At 40.8% G+C, this 24,528-nt stretch overlaps 1 long non-coding RNA gene across 6 annotated transcripts in view; it reads right to left on the reverse strand.

The window, feature by feature from the left end:
• The window catches only part of LOC147378590 (uncharacterized), a 333,236-nt gene that overhangs the window by 267,480 nt on the left and 41,228 nt on the right, over positions 1–24,528 (reverse strand). The gene's annotated exons all lie outside the window — the stretch shown is intronic.

The raw sequence follows: 24,528 nt of genomic DNA on the forward strand, positions 1-24,528 counted from the left end.
TTAAGCTGATTCATAGTCAGTTCCAGCCCTTCATTAAAAGCCAAGTTGACATCCTGTCCCATGACCTTTCATCCACACTCACCCTTTCTAGGTTGGCTCCTGCTCCTCCATGTCAGAGGACTGCTCATGTGCCATCTGACAGATACCTTGAGCTCTGGTCCTATGCATCTTCTTCCCTTTCCTGGCACACCATACGTTCCTGCTAAATTCTGGTACTTTCCATATGCTGTTTCACCTGGAACCCTCCTCCCCTCACCACCATTCTGTCAGACTCCTTCCCAGACTCCTGCCATGCTTCAAATCCTCCCTGTCCTTACAAACCAGGATGAATTCCTTTGCCATAGGTTCCCTCCTTTCTCTGTGAGTGTCTCCACCTGCTTCACTTGCTTTACTAGGTTTCCATCCATCTTCCCGGAAGACTAGAAGGCTTGTAAAGGTGGTGGCTCCAGTAAGCTCAGTGCCGGGTCCACGGAGATGCAAATATTTGTGGAATGGATTTGAGCCTGTGATAGGTGCTCCTTTGTTCTCTCAGGAAACCCTGTACTTTGCCCTATTGCAGCACACATGCACCCTTGATTATATCGTCAGCTTTTTTCTCTTCCCCTCCAGTGAGAGGAGGGGAGGGAAGAGTATATATCTCTCATATCTGTGTCTCTCCTGCCTGCCCCAGTGACAGACATGGAATATATTCTGAGAATCCAACACTAGTTCTTATAAAATAGAATTCATGCTATGCCTCTGTCAAGCAATATCAGTCAGTTTAACTACTGAATTTTCTGTCAGATGAAACAGGCCAAACATAAGGTACCTCTGAACTTCAGCCTTTTCAGTCCAAAAGTTGGCACGGTTTTCCTAAATGGCAAAGGACTCAAAAGACTGTGGTTAATAGTACCCTAATGATAAGGCAGCACAAGATTCATGTCATGTTTATTATGTTAACTGGGAGGCTTGCCACTGCTACTGCGCTTGATTCTTTACTCATCTGGGACTCTTATGAAAAGTGAATAAGAAACAAGAGGGACTTGTTGGACACCTACTCTGTACCCAGCATCATCTATAGCCAGAAGAATAAACAGATGGTCTCTCCCAGCTAAGTATTAAGTTTGGAGACAGGGCTAGCCCACAGTAATCTCTGAAGCATGTGAAACATCTGGACACCATATAAAGTCCTGGATATGAGGGAACAACCATCATTTAAGTCATTAGTGTGGTTCTGTAATGTCTCTAGGCAGACAAGAAATCACCTCCCCTCTCCCCCTCAAAGAGCTTCCTGATGGTGGTTTTAAGCCAAGAGACTCCAGTTAATGCTGCCAATAGCTCAGTTTCAGAGAAACAGATGCGAAACATTTTCCTCCCCCACTGACTGCCATAGAGTGAATCTGTTGACCTTTTCAATATGGACAGAACTTGGCTTTTAAAGTTAGCTTTCTCAAGAGGCTGTATTTTACTTGCTTTTAAGATTTTAAAACATGCATTTTTAAAAGACAGTGATTTTGACAATATTAAGTGTTGACAAGGATAGAGCACAACTGGAATTCACATATATTGCTGGTGAGACTATAAAAAGGTATAAGCAGTTTGGAAAACATACAAAGCTAAATGTAACATAAAGCTAAACTAAAACAACCCAGCAAGCCCAATTCTAAGCATTTAATGAAGAGAAAAGAAAATATAAAGACTTGGATATGAATGTTCATACCAGCTTTATTCCCAATAGCTAAGCTAGATATAATCCAAATGTTCATTGACAGACAAATGGATAAATTGTGGTATGTATATCCACACAATAGGGATACTACTTACCAATAAAAAGAGACAAACGGCTGAAACAACAATGTGGGTGAATTTTGAAAACATTATGAAAGGTGAAAGAAGCCCAGCACAAATTAATACTGATTAATTGGTTTTATTTATATAAAATTTTGGAAAAGGTAAAGTTATAGTAGCAAAAGGCCAATCAGTGATTGCCTGGGGGCTGGGTTCTGACTGGGAAGTAGATGATAGAAATGGTTATATCTTATAGTCATGGTTACATGACTGTATACATTTGTCAAAACTCATTTAACTGCACACTGAAGTTGGGTGCATTTTATTAGATGTGAATTATGTCTCAATAAAGTTGATTTAAAGAGTGATTTTTAGCCACATTTTTAAAAGGCCTTTTTTATTTACAATTGACCTTGAGACCAGAGAGAATTTTTAAACTGAATAATAAAGACTGAAAATTCCCATTTACTATGAAAAATTCGTCTTATGTTCTTAATGATTCATTTTACACTCATGAGCTTCAAAATAAAGCTTTCTTGGCAATATAATGTTGAATAATTATCATGAATATGACCCAAATGCTTCATAAATATGTCTCTAAAGGGTTGTTGTAATGGGTATTTCCATGTAGGAAAATGAGTGAAGTGGGGTAAAAGTGAAAGCAGTCTTACTGCATTTCTGCCTACCTGACAAGTGTATGCATCTCCACGAGTGATTCCATTCAGGAATCCTTTCTCCGGGAAATCTCCATGAAGACATCCGTAAGCTGCTTCACAGACATTCAGTCAGTGCGGACTTTGTACCTAGTTGGTCAAGTTTACTTTAGGGAAATTCTGTCTTCAGAATGATGGAGGAAATTCTGCCTATCATTTTTGTCAAGAAAGGCAGTATGCAGGAGACTGAAGAGCACAGGCTCTGAAACTCTAATTATCTATTCAATCCATCCCAGTCAAATCTGGGCTCTTCCTTTTGCTAATAATGTAACTATAGGCAACTAATTCAAGCTCTCCAAGTCTCAGTTTCCTTCTCTGTAAAATAGGCATATTAGTATATATCTACCTTAAAGGATCATCTAGGTGAACAGAAAGACACTAGATGGCAGCGCTTAGCACAATGATGGGCATAGGTTACATCCTCAGTAAGTATTAGCTGCAATTATCAAGGGGCTGAGGGTACTTCCTGACCCATTTAAGCTACAGCAAAGAATAGGTGACATCATGACTAATTGCAAAAGAAAATGGAGAGATAAACACACTACATGATTATGAGTCATATTTATCAATGAACTAGTTATGAAATCTCTGTACTTTTCCTTTAAAATTCTGTCAAATATTCAAATTCCTATTTTTAAAATCTCTTAGAAATAAATAATAAATTAGCTTCACGCTCACACACATAATTTAAATGAAAAAAAAAAATCTGGGGTAATATCTAAACTTTAAACCATGAAATTAATCCCAGGAGTAAACTACTGCTTGACACCATGGTCTTCTCTCCTGAAACATTCCAACCTCTTCTCATTAAAAGAAATTTATTTAATGTATTAAAAGAAAATACATTAATTTTTGGTCAAGAGTGTTAAATCCACTTAGAAATGTGATTAACAATGACAAACCATCTGAAATATTAACAGGAGTTGTGTTTTGATCATTTAAATGTGATGTTTGACCAAGCTGACTTCCTACCCATTTTATTAAGAGCCAAGTGGTAGTGAAATTGCCTTCTGTGGTTCAGTTCATTTCAGTGCCTGACACCCACTGGGACTTCAGTCTTCAGAACCATGTTTAAGGTGACAGTAAGGAAAACCAAAACAATACTGTTTGGTTCAAGGTTTTCCCTAGAGAAGATGTTTTGCCTGAGCATTTAAGAAAGAAAGCAAAATAGCACTTTGCTACTTTTAAACGAATAATAAAAAAGCACGAAAATATTCTTTTTGGCTTCTTAGCATCTTTGCCTCTGGTTCTAGGAGCTTTTAGATGTAAAATGGGAATTAAATGGTTGTTAAAGGTTTAAAATTACATAATAACAACAGCAGAACTTCTTCCAGCTCTGATGCAAAGTTCACATTAGGGAAAATCCAACTGGTGGCAGAAAGTAAATAGATTGCTTTTCTGAAAACTAGTTTTAATATTAGTTATGAAATAGTCTGCTTTGATTAAGATATTTCCATTACTGTGGGAATTCAGTAAATTCTTTTACATGAAAGTATAAATTTTGGTTCACTTGAGGAAACTAAATTCTAGAAAAGGTTAAATATCAAATGACTATCTCTCTACCCTTTCTGTACTCTAGCTCTGGGGATGATGGCAACCTCTCAGGTGATCTCACAGCCACGTTTTCACTCTGCTATTTCCTCTGCTTAGAACTTGCTTCTGCCTCTCTTCATCTGGCTAATTTATTTTCTTCCAGGAGGCCTTCCTAACCCACCTTGGCTCTTGCTTGTGAGAGACTGGCCCTCTTCCAGTGGTTCCCATAGCACCCTGTCTCTCTCCAATCTAGAATTTGCTCACCTCTTGTGTTAGATTGTGAGCTTTCCAGAGGCTGAGGTCTGTGCTCATCTTGTTTACCATTATTTCCCTGCCACCTGCCCAGTTTTCAACAAACAGTTGACTAATTAATTAATGCTTCTTCTACTAACTTAAAACACATTGGTCCTTTTGAATGAACCCGTCAGCTCTGATCTAAATACTGACCTTGGGCTTCAAGGCTTCCACTCATACCCACCACCCACATGCCTGATTTTGTCACCTCCTCCAACCAATTTAGACCAATTGTGAGTGTCCTCGTATTTCTGTAACCCTGTTGTTCTTCCTATCACCTCTGGTCCTACTCAATATTAAACCTGTTAACTAGTTTATCTCATAGATGTCCCCAAGTTCCAATATTCTTCTGTTCATGGCTTTTTTTTTTTTCTGGAAATAGTTATAATGAATTAAAAGTAGATTTTGTAGCACAGAGTAAGCTAGTTCAGAGAGAAATTCATTATTTTGCTCCTTGAGTTCCAGCCAAATAATATATCTTACCAGTTCATCCAAATAGTTGACTTATAAAGACAGCAGGTATTTGGGTGCCAGGGTGGAGGAGCAGGGATGCTGGCTTTCCCCAGAGCCATGGTTTCTCTTCTAGCCACATAGGGGAACCCCTTCCCCAGGGCCTCTGTCAAAAGCATAGGAGTTGAACTACCTTTTATAACATTAGTTCTATGAGAAAATATGCTCAAAGTTTTAAATAACTGACTTCTAGATTTGCTTCTGGAATACAGTCTTCTCATTTAGGCTCTGTGTATAGAAATCAAGTGGAGTAGAATGGGAAGGGGCTGGACAGGACAGGACATAGTAGGAAATGACTCCAGTCTTTGCACCAGAAGTGACCTGTTCAGTTTCCTCAAGGAGCAGCAGTACAAGAAGTAGATTTATAAACTGTGACTATTTTTAGAGAGCTAATATTTGAAGCTGTGGATGTGACTGGTGATAGAAGCAAGGTCCGATGCTGTAAAGAGCAATATTGCATAGGAACCTGGAATGTCAGGTCCATGAATCAAGGCAAATTGGAAGTGGTCAAACAAGAGATGGCAAGAGTGAATGTTGATATTCTAGGAATCAGCGAACTGAAATGGACTGGAATGGGTGAATTTAACTCAGATGACCATTATATCTACTACTGCAGGCAGGAATCCCTCAGAAGAAATGGAGTGGCCATCATGGTCAACAAAAGAGTCTGAACTGCAGTACTTGGATGCAATCTCAAAAACGACAGAAAGATCTCTATTTATTTCCAAGGCAAACCATTCAATATCACAGTAATCCAAATCTATGCCCCAATCAGTAATGCTGAAGAAGCTGAAGTTGAACGGTTCTGTGAAGACCTACAAGACCTTCTAGAACTAACACCCAAAAAAGATGTCCTTTTCATTATAGGGGACTGGAATGCAAAAGTAGGAAGTCAAGAAACACCTGGAGTAACAGGCAAATTTGGCCTTGGAATACAAAATGAAGCAGGGCAAAGACTAATAGAGTTTTGCCAATAAAATGCACTGGTCATAATGCACTGGTCATAACAAACCCCCTCTTCCAACAAACACAAGAGAATACTCTACACATGGACATCACCAGATGGTCAACACCGAAATCAGATTGATTATATTCTTTGCAGCCAAAGATGGAGAAGCTCTATACAGTCAGCAAAAACAAGACCAGGAGCTGACTGTGGCTCAGACCATGAACTCCTTATTGCTAAATTCAGACTTAAATTGAAGAAAGTAGGGAAAACCACTAGACCATTCAGGTATGACCTAAATCAAATCCCTTATGATTATACAGTGGAAGTGAGAAATACATTTAAGGGCCTAGATCTGATAGATAGAGTGCCTGATGAACTATGGAATGAGGTTTGTGACATTGTACAGGACACAGGGATCAAGACCATCCCCATGGAAAAGAAATGCAAAAAAGCAAAATGGCTGTCTGGGGAGGCCTTACAAATCGCTGTGAAAAGAAGAGAAGCAAAAAGCAAAGGAGAAAAGGAAAGATATAAGCATCTGAATGCAGAGTTCCAAAGAATAGCAAGAAGAGATAAGAAAGCCTTCTTCAGCGATCAATGCAAAGAAATAGAGGAAAACAACAGAATGGAAAAGACTAGGGATCTCTTCAAGAAAATCGGAGATACCAAAGGAACATTTCATACAAAGATGAGCTCAATAAAGGACAGAAATGGTATGGACCTAACAGAAGCAGAAGATATTAAGAAGAGATGGCAAGAATACACAGAAGAACTGTACAAAAAAGATCTTCACGACCCAGATAATCACGATGGTGTGATCACTCACCTAGAGCCAGACATCCTGGAAGGTGAAGTCAAGTGGGCCTTAGAAAGCATAACTATGAACAAAGCTAGTGGAGGTGATGGAATTCCAGTTGAACTATTCCAAATCCTGAAAGATGATGCTGTGAAAGTGCAGCACTCAATATGCCAGCAAATTTGGAAAACTCAGCAGTGGCCACAGGACTGGAAAAGGTTAGTTTTCATTCCAATCCCAAAGAAAGGCAATGCCAAAGAATGCTCAAACTACTGCACAATTGCACTCATCTCACACGCTAGTAAAGTAATGCTTAAAATTCTCCAAGCCAGGCTTCAGCAATATGTGAACCATGAACTTCCTGATGTTCAAGCTGGTTTTAGAAAAGGCAGAAGAACCAGAGATCAAATTGCCAACATCCGCTGGATCATAGAAAAAGCAAGAGAGTTCCAGAAAAACATCTATTTCTGCTTTATTGACTATGCCAAAGCCTTTGACTGTGTGGATCACAAGAAACTGTGGAAAATTCTTCAAGAGATGGGAATCCCAGACCACCTGATCTGCCTCTTGAGAAATCTGTATGCAGGTCAGGAAGCAACAGTTAGAATTGGACATGGAACAACAGACTGGTTCCAAATAGGGAAAGGAGTTCATCAAGGCTGTATATTGTCACCCTGTTTATTTAACTTATATGCAGAGTACATCATGAGAAACGCTGGACTGGAGGAAACACAAGCTAGAATCAAGCTTGCCAGGAGAAATATCAATAACCTCAGATATGCAGATGACACCACCCTTGTGTCAGAAAGTGAAGAGGAACTAAAAAGCCTCTTGATGAAAGTGAAAGTGGAGAGTGAAAAAGTTGGCTTAAAGCTCAACATTCAGAAAACAAAGATCATGGCATCCGGTCCCACCACTTCATGGGAAATAGATGGGAAAACAGTGGAAACAGCATCAGACTTTATTTTTCTGGGCTCCAAAATCACTACAGATGGTGACTGCAGCCGTGAAATTAAAAGACGCTTACTCCTTGGAAGGAAAGTTATGACCAACCTAGATAGCATATTGAAAAGCAGAGACATTACTTTGCCAACAAAGCTTCGTCTAGTCAAGGCTATGGTTTTTCCTGTGGTCATGTATGGATGCGAGAGTTGGACTGTGAAGAAGGCTGAGCGCCGAAGAATTGATGCTTTTGAACTGTGGTGTTGGAGAAGATTCTTGAGAGTCCCTTGGACTGCAAGGAGATCCAACCAGTCCATTCTGAAGGAGATCAGCCCTGGGATTTCTTTGGAAGGAATGATGCTAAAGCTGAAACTGCAGTACTTTGGCCACCTCATTTGAAGAGTTGACTCATTGGAAAAGACTCTGATGCTGGGAGGGATTGGGGGCAGGAGGAGAAGGGGACGACAGAGGATGAGATGGCTGGATGGCATCACTGACTCGATGGACGTGAGTCTGAGTGAACTCCGGGAGTTGGTGATGGACAGGGAGGCCTGGCGTGCTGCAATTCATGGGGTCGCAAAGAGTCGGACACGACTGAGCAACTGATCTGATCTGATCTGAATATTTGAAGCACACTGGTAAATTCTCAGTGTTTGAACACAACAGGCCCTTAATGAAACATTCCTGATACATAGAAGATTGAACCCAGGTCTCCTGCATTGCAGGCAGATTCTTTACTCTCTGAGCCACCAGGAAAGCCCCCAATGAAGATTAATAGATACTATAAAAGGCAGTTCAAAGTCCCTTGGGTGGAGGAGTAATTCCTGTGTATGGTTCCTTCAACTGGGAGCACTACTGAAAGGAAGAGAGGAAATAAGTAATGCTTAAGTAAACAGAGCAAAGTTTGAAAGAAAGACAGGCCCTAAGTGTCCCATCTGGAAGAGTCTCTTGAATGCTGGCCCAGCCTGGCCTCTTCCACTGCCTCTTACTGCTCCTCTGGACCCTCTCTGGATGGTTCCTTCCAGTCACCTGGCCTCCGCTGTACAGGAGAAAAAAAACTATAGCTTCATCATGGAGCTCCTACTACTCCCACAGGTATGGTTCTAAATGTCAGCTAGACCTCCCCACTTGGATATTTTATAGCCACTTCATATCCCACTCCCATTTCAAACTATGTCACTCTCCCTTTCAAAAAAAAAATTCCTACCACCAACTCTCTGAACTCCCTAGCTTAGTTCATAGCATAACTGACATTTTTTTTTTTTGCCATCTTTGATCCCTTACTAGTTCTGTTCATCCCATGTTCATTCTACCAGCCCATTCTGATGACTCTACTCCTACCAATCTCTTAAATCCAAATCAACTGCCTTCTGAGGCACCTAGCCATGTAGCAGTAGGACCTGGCTTTTCCAATTCCTGCAGAGGTCACTTCCCTCTGGGATATTAAAGAGAAGGTGGTTAATTTCACATCTGCTTCTGAGTCAGTCACCCTGCTCCTTGCTTCACCTATTGCCCGGCTCCTAACTTGGCTCTTGTGCCTACCTGGGACCTAGGCTCACTTTCTGTTGGTCACTGCCTCAGTTTCCAGAACCTGTGCCTTTTGGGGACATGATACCTCCATGCTGACCTAGAGAGGCCTGACCACCTCCTCATTTTCCCATCCTAGGCACACATCCCGTCAACTATTCATCCCCCAAAGCACCACTCACACAAACCAACGTGTGTAATATACTTTTACTTTGCAGATTTTAGAATCACAGAAGGCAGCAACACAGTTCAGCACAGATGAACAAACAACTTAAAAGTGTTCCAGTCACCACTTGTGTGAGGCTCATTCCTGCTTCAGGGAATTTTTAACCCCTCAAAAGTGAACCAGCACCACTTCTTTGGGCCCCTCTCCCTCTCTTTAAACAGACCATGGCTGTGTCTCCCACTACTCCTCTAAGTGCCTGTGTCCCCACAAAACTCCTCTCTCTCAGAGCCAGAAGGAAAAATTCATGTGACTTTATTTTGTAGGACATTTGAATTTGACTCTGAAGAGGCCTCCCCCAGTATAACATCCTCTGTACATCAAGAAGCTTTCTAGCTGAGGAGTTCTCCCACAACCCTGGAGAGAGACAGTCCAGGTGACATGGCCATTTCTTCTTCAGAGTAAACCCTATTTTCTCCTTATATCATGCCTTTCTCCTCTATTCCTTCAGCCTTCACCTGAGTTCAGGCTGTCACGATTGTCACTACCTGGCTGGCCTCCCTCTCTTCCATCTCACTCAGTCTCCTCCCTACCCCATCTCCCACTCCACCATCAGATTTATCTTTCAAAGTCCAACTGTGTCACTCCCTCTCATGTTGTTTAGTCATTAAGTCATGTCCAACTCTGCAATCCTATGGACTGAAGCCCACAAGCCTCCTCTGTCCATGGGGTTTCTCAGGCAAGAATACTGGAGTAGGTTGCCATTTCCATCTCCAGGGCATCTTCCTGACCCAGAGATCAATCCTGTGTCTCCTGCATTGCAGGCAGATTCTTCACCACTGAGCCACCAGGGAAGTCCATGTCATTCCCTTATCCAAGCCTTTCACAATTTCCTACCACTTGCAGAAACATCTTAGTGTGCAGGGCAGCCAAGACTGTGATTTGGCTCTGGAAGCCCCTGACCCTACTCATAACTAAAGTCTTGGCCATTCCCTGAACAAGTCAGAGCCATATCTCCTTGAATTTGCACCTGTCCTCGAGAACTCCAGCTCAGTCTCCAAAACAGCTCACACATCATCCTCCCTATAAAATCCTCCCAAGGTATGGAGCCTCATCAGGGTCATATGTTCTGTTCTCCCACAGAATTGTTACTTACCCCTACTGGCCCCAAGCAAATGGCATAGATCAATTTATTTCTATTTCTATCTTATTTACAATATACTTTACTCACAAGAGACAGACTCTGTTTTTTCCCCTTTGAGCCTCAATGTCTTGCACCGTGATTATCACAGATTGTCTACTGAACAGAAGATTAATTTGTGAATGGATGCCTATTATGGAGGAGTCTAAAGTCAGCAAGGAGAATTGTGACTGGCCAATGTGAGTCTCTTCATCAGACTCCATGCACTTGAAGGATGAGGACAAGAAGGCTTGTTTTGATACCTCTTATGCTGCTGCTGCTGCTAAGTTGCTTCAGTCGTGTCCGACTCTGTGCGACACCAGAGATGGCAGCCCACCAGGCTTCCCCGTCCCTGGGATTCTCCAGGCAAGAACACTGGAGTGGGTTGCCATTTCCTTCTCCAATGCATGAAAGTGAAAAGTAAAAGTGAAGTCACTCAGTCGTATCTCAGTCTTAGCGACCCCATGGACTGTAGCCTACCAGGCTCCTCCATTCATGGGATTTTCCAGGCAAGAGTATTGTAGTGGGATGCCATTGCCTTCTCCGTGATACCTCTTATATCCATTCCCAAATGGAAGATGAACTGGACTCAGAATCCAAAGACTAAAGAGGAGGGGTCTTCCAGGAGTATCCTGAACAAGACTCACTAAAATTAATAGAATATGGATGGGGAATTTATTTCTGTGCCTTGTGTATGGCAGCACACTTTTTTTTCTTTTTTTGGCCATGCCACACAGCTTGCAAGATCTTAGTTTCACAGTCAGGGATCGAACCCAGGCCCTTGGCAGTGAGAGCACAGAGTCCTAACACCTGGACCACCAGGGAATTCCCACGGCGTCTTTATTCCTGAAAGCAGTAGCTAACCATGTTTGATTAGTGCTAAAAAACTAAAAGAGAATGGCAGGGCCTATTTTTCTTAAAAATATGCACAGACAATGGCTCTGAATGACCACCACACCTTTCCATTTGCCATCGAGGGCAGGCTGGGTGCTTTCAGGTGCAGCTTCAGGGTGCCTGTGAGAACATACACAGATTACAAGCAAGTAGACAGACAGAAAGCATTTATTTTTCACTCTGATTTAGGAAGGGTTCTGTGGACACTGGGTCAGAAGGCAGGAAGTGAGTTCAGGGAACAAAGTTGGAGATGATAGATCAGCTGAGGGGATGCTGGTGAGGAGCAGTGGCTACTACTTTACTAGTTTGAAGCTGTCCTGAATCACCCAATTCTCCTCTCTCTAGCATTTTCTGGCTTTGTCAAATCTCCAACAGTGAGAACACTATATTACAAAGCATAAGAGACCTATGATGCACCCAGTATGAGGATGACACTAGGAATTTACAGTCCGAATGGCTGCCCCACAACAAACTGGACATTTAAATGGAGTACCTAAGTCAAATCTGGCTAACAAAAGAGCCACCATCTGTGCACTTTTAGCAAAAAGAAGTTTGCCACAGAATGCTGATGTGGACTGATGCCTCATCATGAGGCTTTCACAACAAGTGAAGCCTGGTGTCATCAACTCTAACAGGAATTTCCAGATCTGAGATTATTCCACAATGTTCCAAAGCCAGGTGGAAGAGAGTGGGTGCTACCAGGCTTTGAATCTCACATAGAGGCTGCCAGCCAGGACTTGCCCACCAATGGTACCACACTGGACAATAATCCTGTTGGCCAGGTCTTTCAATCTACCTCCAAATCAGACATTAAACTGCTCTGATGATGACAGCACACTCCATCTGGGTTCATTACAGAAATTGCAACAATGTTTGTTACTTATATATAAACTATAGTGATATTTACATCAGCTACCAAACATTTATTGAGTACTTGCTTTATGCTAGAAATTGTGATAAATTCTTTTCTATGTTCAAACTCAATTCTCAGATCAATGCTAGGTCATGGCTCTTATTTTATTATGATCCCCATTTTACAGAATGAAAAATTAAAGCTTGATAGGATTCATCATGGCCACTTACCCAAAATCACACAGTTACTGAGTGGGAGAGGAAGGATTTGTACTCCTGAGTGTGTACACACACTTAGCCTTCATGACATTGGAGATAGAATCTGGAATCTGAAATGTTTATACAACTTTATCTTTATATGACTTTCAGGTCAGGTCAGTTCAGTTCAGTCACTCAGTCGTGTCCAACTCTTTGCGACCCCATGAATTGCAGCACGCCAGGCCTCGCTGTCCATCACCAACTCCTGGAGTTCATCCAAACTCATGTGCATCGAGTCAGTGATGGCATCCAGCCATCACATCCTCTGTCGTCCCCTTCTCCTCCTGCCCCCAATCCCTCCCAGAATCAGGGTCTTTTCCCATGAGTCAACTCTTCAAATGAGGTGGCCAAGTATTGGAGTTTCAGCCTTAACATCAGTCCTTCCAATGAACACCCAGGACTGATCTCCTTTAGGATGGATTGGTTGGATCTCCTTGCAGTCCAAGGGACTCTCAAGAGTCTTCTCCAACACCACAGTTCAAAAGCATCAATTCTTTGGTGCTCAGCTTTCTTCACAGTCCAACTCTCACATCCATACATGACCACTGGAAAAACCATAGCCTTGACTAGACGGACCTTTGTTGGCAAAGTAATGTCTCTGCTTTTCAATATGCTATCTAGGTTGGTCATAACTTTCCTTCCAAGGAGTAAGCATCTTTTAATTTCATGGCTGCAATCACCATCTGCAGTGATTTTGGAGCCCCCCAAAATAAAGTCTGACACTGTTTCCACTGTTTCCCCATCTATTTCCCATGAAGTGATGAGACCATATGCCATGATCTTTGTTTTCTGAATGTTGAGCTTTAAGCCAACTTTTTCACTCTCCTCTTTCACTTTCATCAAGAGGTTCTTTAGTTCCTCTTCACTTTCTGCCATAAGGGTGGTGTCATCTGCCCCACTCCAGTACTCTTGCATGGAAAATCCCATGGACCGAGGAGCCTGGTAGGCTACAGTCCATGGGGTTGCTAAGAGTTGGACACGACTGAATGACTTCACTTTCACTTTTCACTTTCATGCATTGGAGAAGGAAATGGCAACCCACTCCAGTATTCTTGCCTGGAGGATCCGAAGGGACAGAGGAGCCTGGTGGGCTGCCGTCTATGGGGTCGCACAGAGTCGGACACGAATGAAGTGATTAAGTAGCAGCAGCAGCAGCAGCATCTGCATATCTCAGGTTATTGACATTTCTCCCGGCAATCTTGACTCCAGCTTGTGCTTCTTCCAGCCCAGCATTTCTTTTGATGTACTCTGCATAGAAGTTAAATAAACAGGGTAACGATATGCAGCCTTGACGTACTCCTTTTCCTATTTGGAACCAGTCTGTTGTTCTATGTCCAGTTCTAACTGTTGCTACCTGACCTGCATGTAGGTTTCTCAAGAGGCAGGTCAGGTGGTCTGGTATTCCCATCTCCTTCAGAATTTTCCACAGTTTATTGTGATCCACACAGTCAAAGGCTTTGGCATAGTCAATAAAGCAGAAATAGATGTTTTTCTGGAACTCTCTTGCTTTTTCGATGATCCAGCGGATGTTGGCAATTTGATCTTTGGTTCCTCTGCCTTTTCTAAAACCAGCTTGAACATCTGGAAGTTAACGGTTCAAGTATTGCTGAAGCCTGTCTTGGAGAATTTTGAGCATTGCTTTCCTAGCATGTGAGATGAGTACAATTGTGTGGTAGATTTGCCTTTCTTTGGGACTGACATGAAAACTGACCTTTTCTGGTCCTGTGGCCCCTGCTGAGTTTTCCAAATTTGCTGGTGCATAGAGTGCAGCACTTTCACAGCATCATCTTTCAGGATTTGAAATAGCTCAGGTGGAATTCCATCACCTCCACTAGCTTTGTTCATAGTGTTGCTTCCTAAGGCCCACTTGACTTCACATTCCAGGATGTCTGGCTCTAGGTGAGTGATCACACCATTGTATACAACTTTAGCCTCAACCAATATGCATGTGTATGCACAGGGTGAGGCCCTGCCCACAGGGACCTTGCACTATTGATTCACTTAGTTATACTAAGCAGTAGCAAGATGGTTTGGAGGTCAGCAATGTTCCTTCACCGTATGAACTTAACTGAAACAAAATCATCTCTGGCTTACTGTGTTCTGGCCCCACATTAGAAGCACAGTTACTCACTAAGGGAAACGACATCCACGTGTTTCTGATTTATTTACACCTAACTTATCCCAGTCTTGGTCTGAATGTACTGTCAACCGAATGACTTAAAAAAGCTTTCCAAGAGCCTTTTAACTTGGTCTTTCTTCAAGTTATGCCAAGAGTAAATGGAACTAGACCATCTTAAAATTTTAAACTTAGAAAGTAAGGTGTCCAAGGAAGCCAGAAATACAGCCAAGAAGACATTCTCATCTCTGTAAGGGACATTTCCAAAACTGCAAGTGTAAGAGTTCTCCAACAAATGAGCCCTTACTATAATTTAAAATCAGAAAAGAAAAAAAAAACTTGTCTAAAATCCTTGATTTATAGCTCAGGTTAGAGCTTTTTTATTCTCTAAGCAAATATTCTGACTACTTCACCACATAGAGGAACAACGAATGATTGATGGTTATATTAGGATTTTCACCTTCAAATCCAAAGTATTTTGAATCTATATCCCATATATTGAGAGAGACAAGGGAGAGGGGTGTGACTATCATGGGAGGATAGAACTAGAAAACAAAGAGTTTGTGATGCCTGTCACTTTCTCACCACACAGCTTCAAAACACCCCCAATCATGGCAGGAACACAATCCAGTATTCAATTTTTTTATTTGCTGTATTCATGTTTGTCTGAAACTTTCTACTCAGGACATGAGCCCATTCAGGTTAACAGAAGATGCTGAGTAGCCTGAGAAAACCATCATGATCTGAGAAGACTAAAGCAACTTAAAAACTGTAGGCTTCATGGCTACAGAAATCTTGTTAGGTTCTCTCTGTGGACAACTGAAGTTAAAATATCCTTAACATGTTCTTCTGTGCAGAAACATACAGCTCTTTGTTTTTCCGATATTGGAGCAAGGGGCTCTCCAGAGATGAAGGCCTCCTGAGAGGGTTGGATTTTCTTTACTTAGGTGGTGATTATGGCTGGGGAGGGGCCACTCAGGGGTCATGATAGTCTTCCAAGCACATAATGTGCCATTAACTCTGCCCTAGCCATGGAGGGGGAGAAAGCATAGGTACAATTAAGGATGTTAATGCATTGTTGATTTGCATGTTTGATTTTTTTTCCCCCAAATTTTGAAAGACATGAAGTTACAGCCCATTAAAATTTTTTAATGAAAAAAAAAAAAAAGGACCCAAACCACTCTTTATTACAAGCATATCTGAAAAAGAACTCACCCACCACATTCATCTTTCTTCTAAATTGGCTGAATATTTTAAATGGTCCCCAGCTGATCTACTAACCTTACCGTCTGGCCTTACTTACCTTTACAATCATTATATAAGGAAAGTAGACTGATGCTAAATCCAAAGAATCAGTGGCCCCCTGAACAGCAAAATATAAACAGTAAGAGAAAGTAAAGATCGATACTTTACTCCATACTCCAAACAAGATTCCCTGGATTCCTTTTCCTTCACATTCCTGGGGTTTTAAAAATACAGTTTCCCACTCAAGGAATTGTTTTAAAATGTTAGGGAAAACTTCAAATTTCTAAATGGAAAATCCAATAGCATGTAGCAAGCCCTTTGGGAATATTCCTATGATGATCATTAAGAGAGAATCCATAGCTTGTAACCAGATGGATCTGTGACTAAAGGCAAGTTAATTTCTGCCTCTTGCATTAGTTATCTCTTGCTATGTAACAAACTATCACAAACCTGGCTGTTTAGAACAACACATGGTTATCAGCTCAGTTTCTGAGGGTCAAGAATCGAGGGGCCAGCCAGAGCAAGAGTCTCACCTGAAGGTGCAGTTAGGAAAGTCTTTGCTTCCAAGCTCCTTACATGGTTATTGGCAGACTTCTTGTTCTCCAAGAACTGTTAGATTGAGAGTCTCAGATCCTAAGTAGCTGTTAGCAACTTAAAACCTACAGGCTTTGTGGTTACAGGGATCCTTTTGAGAGTCTCTTGGCGGATGGCAATAAAGTCTCTAAAATGTCCTTCTGAGTGGAAAAATAACTGTATGTTTTGACACGTGGATCTCCCCAGCATGGCAACTTGCTTCATCAAAGCCAGCAAGGGGGAGAAGCTGCCAGCAAGATAGCAATCATTATCTTATGCAGCATAATAACATCCCATCAGAAGTAAGATCCCATCACCTTTGCCATATTCTGCTGATTAAAGCATGTCCCCGGGCCATCCCACACTCAAGGGGAGGCATAACACTGGGCACAAATTACCAGAAGGCACAGATCACTGGGGTCTATCATAGAATCTGTACACCATTATTGCTGTACTTCAGTTTTCTCATGTGTCAAATGGGAATGATATTGTCTCCTACCTTGCCATATTGTATTTATTTACATAAAGAGCTTCAAAGAGTGCCTGACACATAATAAGTGCTTAATAAATGTTAGATACTGTTTTCATTGGTTTTTTTTTTTTTTTTTACTATTTATTATGTGCTGTTAGTTACACTCTTCTTGCTTCCTATCAATTTTATGCACACATCAGAGTAAAGAAGGTAAGCAGTACACTAAGGCATGGGAATCTAAGCTGCCTAGTGTAAGTATCATCCAAACCAGAATCCAGCTGTCTCCACCACATGCCACTATCAATCTAACAACCTTGGAATGTCAATTTAAATGGGAAAAAAAGAGGCTTTCTGGTTAAGACAGGAGAGATCACTAATGTCTCAAGACTTAAATCTGATCCTATCTGTCTCTCAAAAGTCAACCTATGTAGTGGGTCCAACCTTTAGGAAACATCACCAACTTTCTATTTCCAAACATTATTCTAAACATAAATTTACTGAAAATAACTAGAATTACAGAACCTATGGGTCCCAGTACAGTTTTCATCAACAGTGCATTTAGATCTGGTATTACTCTAGCCTCTGCATGGGAAGGGTGTTTTGTGCCAGTGTGCCTCATTTTAAGAAAATCCACAGCACAGGAATTCAAACTTTAAATCTGAGAAACCAAGAGTATTTACAAACAAAACAAACATTTATTTTCATTAGCAAAAGGATTCACCTCTAACCATTTTACGTGTTTCAAGATTAGATGGATGACTTGAAGAAAAGAAGCCAAAAGTTAAAAAGAGTTAGGGGCTCATTCAAGTTATGATTGTGTGTAGTATTTTCTATGGTAAAAATAAAAATATTTAGTGAGAACTGCTTTAAGAGACTGTTGGGCAGTCATTAGAGTAGTTAACCTTTAAGTCTCCCTACAAACCTGGTTCAAATCAGCACCGTGAATCCTTACAAAACCATGGAGTTTTAGAACTCCCTCATCTCCCTGAAGGAAGTTTCTCCAGAATGCTCTCCTAGAATCTGAAGAGAGATGCAGAATTCATTCATTAGTGCATCCAGCACCCAGAAAATTTCCTGACACATAGTAAGCACTGAAATAATATTGGATGGGTGGATGGATCAAAATCAAAGTCGCTCAGTCATGTTTGACTCTTCACGACCTCATGGACTATGCAGTCCATGGAATTCTCTAGGCCAGAATACTGGAGTGGGTAGCTTTTCCCTTCTCTGGGGGAATCTTCCCAATCCAGGGATAGAACCCAGGTCCCTCACATTGCAGGCGGATTCTTTACCAGCTGAGCCACAAGGGAAGCCCAAGAATACTGGAGGTGGTAGTCTATCCCTTCTCCAGCAGATCATCCTGATCTAGGAACTGAACTGGGGTCTCCTGCATTGCAGGTGGATTCTTTACCAGCTGAGCTATCAGGGAAGCCCCAGATGGATGGATAGATGAAATAAATGAATCACTCGTCTATTAACAACTTCACAAACTCTCTTAGAACCACCCTGGCAACAGTGGATCTCTGACCCAGAAAAAGTTCCTCAGAATTGACTCATTCCATCTTGTACTTGATTCAAGGGCACTTTAGGATCAATCCAGGTCCCTTTTGACAAGAGATAAACAGAAATTGGGAGAGCTTTTATTTTCTTGTGGTACAGAGATGCACATATTACATTGAGGTCTTATCTTCTGAGACTCTGAAATGTCCTACACTTTATCAGAGATTCACAGATTTTCATTGCCATGACCAGTCTTTAAGGTTTCACACAGTTTTTCCAAGGTCAACTAGGGATATTTTGTATTTTAGCATAAAAAGTAACCTGAATATAAGAGTTACGCTCCTGAACTGCTCCTGAAAGATCTTGAAACTATCCCATGGGGTTGGTCCATGTTGCAACAACTTTTACTAGTTATTCAACCAAATATCTATTAATTTTGTTACTAGATGCTAGGAATACAGCAGGAAATGTCCCTACTTTCTTGGGGCTTCCATTCAAGTGTGGAAAAATAGATAATCAACAAACAAATGAATCAAATACCTACAGATAGTAATGTGTACTGTGCAGACACCACTAGGGTCATGAAATCTATTAACTTAGTTTATCAACATGTTTTCTTCCCTGACTGATCCTCAAGTTTGTGCCCACAACTAGTACTTTTTTCCCTCTATTGCCTTTGTTTTCTAACTTCTGGGAAAGTTACTAAAAAATTGTACGCAAGGACCCCATATTTGCAGCCAACTCAGACTATCATTTTCCTTCTTTGTGGGTGTCATTCAAAACTTCTAGAGGCATTCTGGAGCAGCTGCTTTTTCTATTTCAGTAAGAATATGTAGGCAGTCTCTTGATATATGGCAGTACATGGGCTTTAAAATTAGGAAACGGGGGAGAAAGCTTCCAGCTCACCTGGTATATTTCTCTTCATTTCATCACAGCGCTTGAGGGTTGGTCAACTGAATAACTCAGAACCAGCACACTATTTTAACCTTGGAGAACACTCCACCAAGATTTCACACAACAATCTTTGACTAATATTTCCCTGGGATGTCAGATCTTTCTCTTATTATCACTGGACAGCAATATTGATTCTAAAAGGAATGACTTCTAATAAAGTTTTCTTCTAAATCATACCATAAGATGTTATCTTATTTAACCAAATGGTGTTGATTAAAAGGCTAAAATGAAAGGTAAGTGGGCTGCTTTGTTTACTGGTGGAAGCAATTATTTCTTCAGCCCTAGTCTTCCATCTCCATAAATTAATGCTCTTTTCCCTGTGCTTCATTGATGGGTGATGAATTATGCAAATATTTTTCCTGCAAGAATTACATGAAATAGTCTCACCAATTCTTACAGCAAGACATTATAAATAATGGCAAACTATAATTCGATTTAAAATATTGTCCTCATCTATGGCCATACCACCCTGAATGTGCCCAATCTCATTTATTAACAAAATATTGTCCTCAACTTAGGTCACCTAAGTTCAAATGTTTTAACCTTTAAATCAACTCTATGAATCAAATTATATTTGTATGTACATGATTTTCTACAAAATTCAGCCATTTTGGCATTTGCTTTATTAAGAGAGTGATTTTTGGCCAGTTTAGAATTCTATCATTTCAATTCAACAGTCATCTTCTACTACTAGTTCTACTGCTTGAAGCTACAGTCATTTCATCCTAATGTCATAATGAAAATAAAAATAAATTTGATTCATTAATTCACATAGTCTGCCTATTTCACAATAAGGGTATAGGTGCATTAACAGTTTTAAAAGTCAAATAATGAAGCTATTTTTAAAAAACTAGATGAAAACCAAATGACTCAAAATAGTTCATAATTAAACCAAAAACTTGCTCACGCCCTTTCTCTCACAAAGGAGGTATTTAAAACTGCAAATTGGCTGAGACTAATTGATCCAAAAGCATTTCTGATTAGCAGTCTTAATAATGTGCTAGCATCGGTTCGTCCCAATTCCCAGGATTTGCACGTGTCAGCATGACTCAAGAGAAAGAGCTAAACCATGGTCTCAACAGCCTGACGCAAGCATACACGGTAAAGGGTGCCTCTCGGCCCCAGGCCGTCCCATCTCACTTGACCCCACTGTACCAGACGCGGAAAGCCACTGGGCTGCGCTCCGCAGTGAGGGAATGAAGTACATCGATCGCTTGAGATTATTAGCTGGAGTGGAATGAGCCTCCTCCTTATTATGCAGATTAGTGGAGCTCCCCGTCCTAGCATATTGTGCAGATGCGGGCCAGCAGCTGCTCCTACAGATGGCAAGTACACAACTCCATTAGGATGGATCTATTGTCTGCGCCGGGCTTGCAGAGAGGCGGACTCAGCAACGAGGAACTGTTACAGGGTGAGATGTAAAGGCGCACACACACACACACACACTCTTAAAATCTGTACCCAAGAGACTCTTTACACAGCAGGGCTGAAAGACTCAAATTAGAAATCTACCCTAAATAAGGATTTTCGTATGTCACAATTAAGCTTGTGTATTTTTTGAAGCAGATTAACCATTAAAATTGAGTAGCACAATTCAAATTTTGCAATGCCACACTATTAAATATTCAGATTAAAAACAAATCCTAGGCGATTCATTCAGAAATTTGCACAACATTCAGTTCTTCTGGGACCTTCTGTTGTTCTAGTTCCCTTTCAAAGAACCTTTAAAAAAAAAGCAAGTTTATTTTCCATATCAAAATGTGCTAGAGAACTGAGTTTCCCCTATTAAAATGTTTGTTTTAGGATAGCTTGTCCTTTTGGAGTTATCATTTATTTGAAAGAGCATCAAAGCATTTAATTCAAGTTAATCTGGAGCCAAAAGTATGCATATGTGAATCCTTTTTGAATAAATATTTTAATCATTAGTAACTAAATAACATGGTCTGCTGCATAATTTTGGATGTGGTGTAAAATAATTTGATTATTAATTGAAGCTATTAAGCTGAGTAAAGAATTGGTTTTTGCTCCTGATTTTGTTTTTAGCTAATGTTTGCCTAGATCTTCCTCTAAAGTTTAATCTAAAAAACTAGAACTTTCTGAAGAGTAGGAGGGAACTGCCAGAATGTTATGAGTGTAATTTTAAATGTCTTATCAAAATAAATGTACTCCAATAAGTGCAGTCTTCAAAAGCTAAAAAAATTCAAGTTTAAAGGTAAATGAACAATGGAAAGAAAAGTGGCAAAATTATGTAGTTTAATAAATGTGGACAGCCAACTAAAACAATGTAAATTTATATCCAGAAAACACCTGTTAAAGAGTTAAAACTGCAAGGAGGAAAAAAATGTAAATAGATTGTTCCAGAACCATGTTTACCAAACTTTGTCTCCCATACAAAGAGATAGATCACAACCCAGTACACACACAGGCATCTATGTACGACAAGTTTTACAAAACTTACCCTCGCTTCACATGATATATTCTGAGGTTTCCTATTTCATTCAATTCATATTTTCTAGCGCTGGTTATGATATTAAATGTATTTCATGGTCCTTTTTATGACCTGCTGTTTGAAAAAACTACTACTCTAGAAAGTGGCCAAGCACGTAGTATTGTTTTTAAAAAGAAGAAATATATGTGTCAATACCAACATTAGCACTAAATATAAGAAGTGGCCTACTCCACATTGCCAAACACAGACAGAACTGGCACTATGTAGGACTTTGCAGGAAGCAAAATCTGAGAACAGCTGCCTCCTTCCTCCAGAATGAATCATAAAGTAAATGACTAGTGGCTGAAAGAAGCATCAGGAATGGAACAAACAGATTTCAGGATGGTCTGGGGAAAAAAACTGTGGCCCTAGAACTCATGCTAGACATCTGTAAGATCATAAAATAATCTAGATTCATTGCAGAAGCTAGAGGGTTGAATGGCACATCCTAAATAGGCAGGTAAGAATTAGGAAAGCAGAACCCCTGTACCCAAGGCTGGAAATAGATCCTGCTTCCAAAGACAATCTAAACCTTTGTAGAGAGCCAACCCCAATATAGTCAAGATCTATAAAACCACAGAGCTCCTGAAAGTCCAAGCATCACTATGGAGAGAACGTGGCAGGAATAAACTCGTTGAGTGCATTAATCAGGAACTCAACAATAGTAGGAGTGTACCAACAGTACCCTTGGAAGGCAGGAGAAGAGGATAACATAGGATGAGATGGTTGGATGGCATCACTGACTCAATGGACATGAGTATGTGCAAACTCCAGGAGATGGTGAGGACAGGGAAGCCTGGCGTGCTGCAGTCCATGGGGTCGCAAAGAGTCAGACACAACTTAGCGACAGAACACTTAAAATGGATTGAAATTATAATTCAGGAAAGTGAATCTTTTGCCAATGCATACAATTTGAACCTAAAATTCAAACGTCCTGTGAATTCATTTCACCTCAACATACATTTTTAACTGAAGCTTCATGAGTCCAGAAACGTGATCTATGCTATTTACTGCTGCATCCACAGAACATTGTACAGTGTCTTACGCAGAAAAGCCACTCAGTAAAGAGGTGATGCATGAGTGTGTCAGCACATATAATAGTGCACATGGAATAACATACATGTACACAATTATATCACTGTACAATAAATGCAAAAATTCAAATATATAGAGTACAGTCAGCAAAGAAAGGTTTATTGGGGAGTGGGGGGACCATGGGACACTTTGAGATGTTTTGAAGGATAATCCAAACTATGGACATGCCAGAGAAAAAGCACTAGAATGTGCAAAGGCATAGAGCTGTGAGACATCAAGAGGACTGCAAGTAGTGCCTCATGGCAAGAAGATTGTATCCATACCTCAGGAGACTGGGGTGAGGGCAGGGAAAAATACTAGGCTGGTGAAGGAAGCAGAAGCCAGGGCATAAAGGGACCTGATGTCATGCCAGAGAAGAGCCTGAACTTTAATACATCATGAAGAGTTTTACACAGAAAGGAGACCAGTCAGATTGAATTCAGATTTTTCTGGATTATCTAAATAGAGCATACTTAATAACTTATTATAAAACCTTTAAAATATATTTGCTTTCCTCTCTGGCAATAGACAGCCTTTGCTGTCAGTATGCTCCTATCTGCTGCCTGGACTTTGGTAGGACATCAGCAAACCTAACAGCTCTTCTTCCTTCCTCTAGACAAATCTGGCTGTCATTTCTGTATCTTGAATCCCAGGCTCAGTATTGTCCTCCTTCACTTACCAAAGACAATGGATATTGTTTAACTTACCTTTCTCTCAAACTTAGGTTGTTTGAATGTAGGCCACTAACATTTTGACCATTAATTAAGGCAGATTAAAGATTCCCCCTCCCCAGTTTCAGGAATTCACAAATGAATTTCAAATGTTTTAATAGAATATTTGCTATTGATGTGTTCTTCATAGCAGCTTTTATTGTTGACTTCTCCAAATTCTCCTTGGTTCCTCTGCTCAGACTTTTTGTGTCACCCAGCATTCTTCTCACTCCCCATTTCCATTTGTCAAAATCCTTCTCCCACCATGACATTGAATCACATTCATTCTTGTTCTATAGCTGGATGTGAACATATCAGACTGCCCCATGGACTGCAACCCTCAAGGGCAGGAACCAAGAGTAATTTATCTTTCATCCCACTCACACCCAATATAGCAGATAAGATAGTAAATGAGAATAAATGAAATAGCATATGTGAAATCCCTGTGTATAATGCAAATTACCATGAAAGTGGTAGTTCTTATTAGATAATTTCTCTCCCTCTCTTCGGAGAAGGCAATGGCACCCCACTCCAGTACTCTTGCCTGGAAAATCCCATGGACGGAGAAGCCGGGTAGGCTGCAGTCCATGGGGTCGCTAAGAGTCGGACACGACTGAGTGACTTCACTTTCACTTTTCACTTTCATGCATTGGAGAAGGAAATGGCAACCCACTCCAGTGTTCTTGCCTGGAGAATCCCAGGGGCAGGGGAGCCTAGTGGACTGCCATCTATGGGGTCACATAGAGTCGACACCACTGAAGCAACTTAGCAGCAGCAGCAGCTCCCCCTCTTTCTCTATTATACACACACGTATACAGAGCAAAAGAATTCACTGTTTTTCCTATGGGGTTGTGTTTATCCATCTATATTATCCACCCCATAAGAGTCTGGGGGTCCCCCCACCGTACCTCCCTCTATCATTCTCTTCTCCAACAATCCTCTTGCTTTTTTTATTCTCTGTCTTCATGCCAAGGTCTTAGCCAACCATCTTCCCAGTCAGAGTGGAGGCTCATACCAA

Source organism: Bos grunniens, chromosome 2 (assembly GCF_055505025.1).
Source record: "Bos grunniens cultivar Pamir isolate PY7600 chromosome 2, Bosgru_T2T1.0, whole genome shotgun sequence".
Taxonomy (NCBI): domain Eukaryota; kingdom Metazoa; phylum Chordata; class Mammalia; order Artiodactyla; family Bovidae; genus Bos; species Bos grunniens.